This window comes from Ursus maritimus, unplaced genomic scaffold (assembly GCF_017311325.1).
Source record: "Ursus maritimus isolate PB19 unplaced genomic scaffold, ASM1731132v1 scaffold_1, whole genome shotgun sequence".
NCBI classification, from domain to species: domain Eukaryota; kingdom Metazoa; phylum Chordata; class Mammalia; order Carnivora; family Ursidae; genus Ursus; species Ursus maritimus.
Window position 1 is genome coordinate 42784460 of NW_024423343.1, and position 3463 is coordinate 42787922.

Consider the following 3463-nt stretch of genomic DNA (forward strand, 5'->3'; position numbering starts at 1 on the left):
CCAGGACACATTTGGCAACATTTGGAAACATTTGGGGCTGTCATGGGAAGCTGGGGGTGTAGGTTAGGGGAGAGGAGAAATGGTACCGGCTTCTGGTGAGGCCAGGGATGCTGCCAAACATGCCACGACACACAGGTCAGCCCCAGAATAAAGAATTCACTGACCCAAAATACCAATAGTTCAGAGGTGGAGAAAGCCCGGCCTGGAGATCTAAACGGGGCGGGTGTGTGTGTATGTGCACGGTGCTGGCGCACCAACAGAACACATCCATGCTTGGACTCTAAGAGCCCTTTGAAACCCACGTCAAGTGGTGGCCTCACGGATCAGCAGTTCCAGTAAAGAAATTCTACTTTCAAACTAGATGTGAGGCAGGCTCAGAAAGGACTTTTTTATTCTTTGCTCCACCCCAACTCCTCAAGTAAAATTTCTAAAGGAAGCATTGTGATAAACAATTAGAGGGATTGTTGATTTTATTCTTAGGTTTTAGAATTGTGGCTGAGCCTTAGCCTGGGATTCTTGACCACTGTATGGGTCACCTCTATGCAGTCTTTCCTTCTGTCATGAGAGGTTTAACTGTTTTTTAACAGTGACTGACACGTGGGCATTTTTTATGTTACTCCTTTCGGTTAGGTGTCAGTTTTTCCTTCTCATCTTCCAAGCCCTTGTCCAAGAACAGCAGGACATTTTCAGGTAGTGTGTTTCCTTTCTCAAGTGTTGTTCTGTGGATAGTAATGAAGTCTTTAGTATTCACAAGATTTAGAGGACTTCAGCATAATTTAATTTTCACATACCACGGATCACTTATGGCAAGTACCTTTTCTTTCTTGAAAACCATACTGTACACGACTGTTTCCTTATAAGTCCCCTGTCTTGCCCGCCACAGGTCTGAAGTGACTGTATTCTTCACCACAGTCTTCTTGAGGCAAGTCACCAACCACCCCCTTTGTGAACAGTGACCATCCATAGTAAACACACTTGAGGAGGGTTTTGGCTCAACTAAAACATCCACTAGCATCAGAAGCTCTCAGATACAACTGATAGCTACGAGAAGCATCAGTCATGTTAGGAGTGATCACATAGGAAATTTAAGCAAGTAAAGCACCATTTAGCAAAACTACCTCCGAACATCCTTCAAACAAACAAACAGTCAAAAGAAAAAATGGCAGGGGCGCCTGGGTGGCTCAGTCGTTAAGCGTCTGCCTTCGGCTCAGGGCATGATCCCGGAGTCCTGGGATTGAGCCCCACATCAGGCTCCTCTGCTGGGAGCCTGCTTCTTCCTCTCCCACTCCCCCTGCTTGTGTTCCCTCTCTCACTGGCTGTCTCTCTCTCTCTCTCAAATAAATAAATAAAATCTTTAAAAAAAAAAAAAGAAAAGAAAAATGGCAATAACCCGTATCATTAATCTGTGCAAAATAACACAATTAACATACAGTAACAATCATAAAATGCTAGACTGGATGGGACTGTCTTCTGCTGAGGGGAGCTACATCCTATACTCATGTCGGCTTCTTGCCTTTTTTCTCCTGTTTTATTTTGGGGATGAAGAAACAAAGGCTCAAGGAGGGGAAGTGACTTGGCCAGACTCATACTGGTTGCTGGGCTAAGTCAGACCTGGAAACACAACGTGCACCTTCTTCCACATATGTAAAAGGCTGGAAACACAAGAGACTGTGATGTGTATATGCGTATGTTTCCAATTTTTTCTAGTATTTTCCTTCCCCCACTCTTATCTTTTCACCCAAATTTCCCAACTTCTTACACAGACTATTTTGGAAATTAGAAAACATATTTTTAATGCAAATAATGCCTTTTTAAAAAAAGTTGTAAACACCCACGTTTTTTATGCTTAGTGACTTGATGCCAACTCTATATACTTATGGGTAGGTGGGTATCTCTGGATCTATAAATGTCATTTGTATATTCATATACAGTCGTATACCAGATTTCCAAATCTAGTTGTTTTCCCTCACCTCCCAGAAAGACAGCATTCCTGATATTTTGGTAGCATAGCCATATCTATACAGTTCCATCGTGGGAATTTGCATTATATACTTGTTTGTGGTAAAAGTAAAAAAAAAAATCCTGGTAGTTTTCTTCTGGTGATATTTCCCATCTTTTGCTAGGAAAGATGAAAAGAAAAGCAATTAATGCTCTTCTGTGGAAAGGAAGAAGAATTAGATCTAAATAAAAATAAGCAGCATCTCAGGCTTGACAAACTTTTCTGAGAATTCTTTTTTTCCCTACTCTGCAAAGAGCCCCTAGCGTGGGCCATGAGTCTGCCAGCTAATAGATGTGTCCGTGCAAAACTTATTCTGTGCTTTCTCTAATCACCACCTGAAATGTAGCTAAAGCACGAATCTAATTTATCTTAATATTCATCCTTGCACTTCGAGCAGTGTTTTGAGACCTTTTGTAGTTCATAAGCATTATGATTGGGTGTCCAGGATGTTGTGTGACACGTGACACCCTCAAACCTTGTTACGACTTGGGCACATTACCTGTCATGTAAATAAATAAATAAATAAATAAATAAATAAATAAATAAATAAAAGAAACATTATTTCTTGTGAGTATACTTGGCAAGTTTTCTATTTAAACTGCATATAAGCAGAGACAAAGCAAAACAGAACAAAAAACCTAGACTCAAATGCAGAGAACAAATTGGTGATTGCCAGAGGGGAAGTGGGTGGGAGGATAGGTGGAGTAGATGAAAGGGATGACGGTACATTTATCTTGGTGAGCACTGAGAAATGGGTAGAATTGTTGAACCGTTATATCGTACATCTGAAACTAATATAACACTGTATGTTAACTATACTTAAATAAAAAATTAAAATAAATACATCTCATAGCTAAAAATAAATAAGTAAACTGCATGTAGGCACACATTGGAGATACTGAGTGAGTTGGGTTCCAGATCACCTCAATAAAGCAACTATTGCAATAAAGCAAGTCAAATGAATTTTTTGGTTTCCCAGTGTATATACAAGTTATATTTACACTATACTGTAGTCTCTGAAGTGTGCAATAGCATTATGTCTTAAAAAACAATGTTATATACTTTAATTAAAAAATACTTTATTGCGGGGCACCTGGGTGGCTGTCAGTTAAGCATCCGACTCTTGATTTTGGCTCAGGTCATGGTCTCAGGGACGTGGGATCCAGCCCCGCCTGGGCTCTGAGCTCTGCAGAGAGTCTGCTTCTCTCCCTCTCCCTCTGCCTCACCCCGATCGTGCTCACTCTCTCTCAAATAAATAAATAAATAAATAAATAAATAAATCTTTTTAAAAAATACTTTAAGAAAATGCTAACCATCCCATCATCTGTGGTCTCAGGGAGTCACAATCTTTTTTGCTGTTGGAAGTTCTTGCCTGAAGGTTGGTGACTGCTGACTGATCAACGTGGTGATTGCTGAGGTTGGGTAACTGGAAATTTCTTAAAATAAGACAACAGTGAAGTTTGA

The 3463-nt window shown here is 40.3% G+C and overlaps 1 non-coding gene across 1 annotated transcript; it reads left to right on the forward strand.

Moving 5' to 3' along the window:
• The first annotated feature begins 2404 nt into the window (after positions 1-2404).
• On the forward strand, positions 2405-2506 carry LOC121099962. The gene has a single exon (XR_005831688.1). It is a non-coding gene; the product is annotated as a small nucleolar RNA U13 (small nucleolar RNA).
• Positions 2507-3463: the final 957 nt, after the last annotated feature.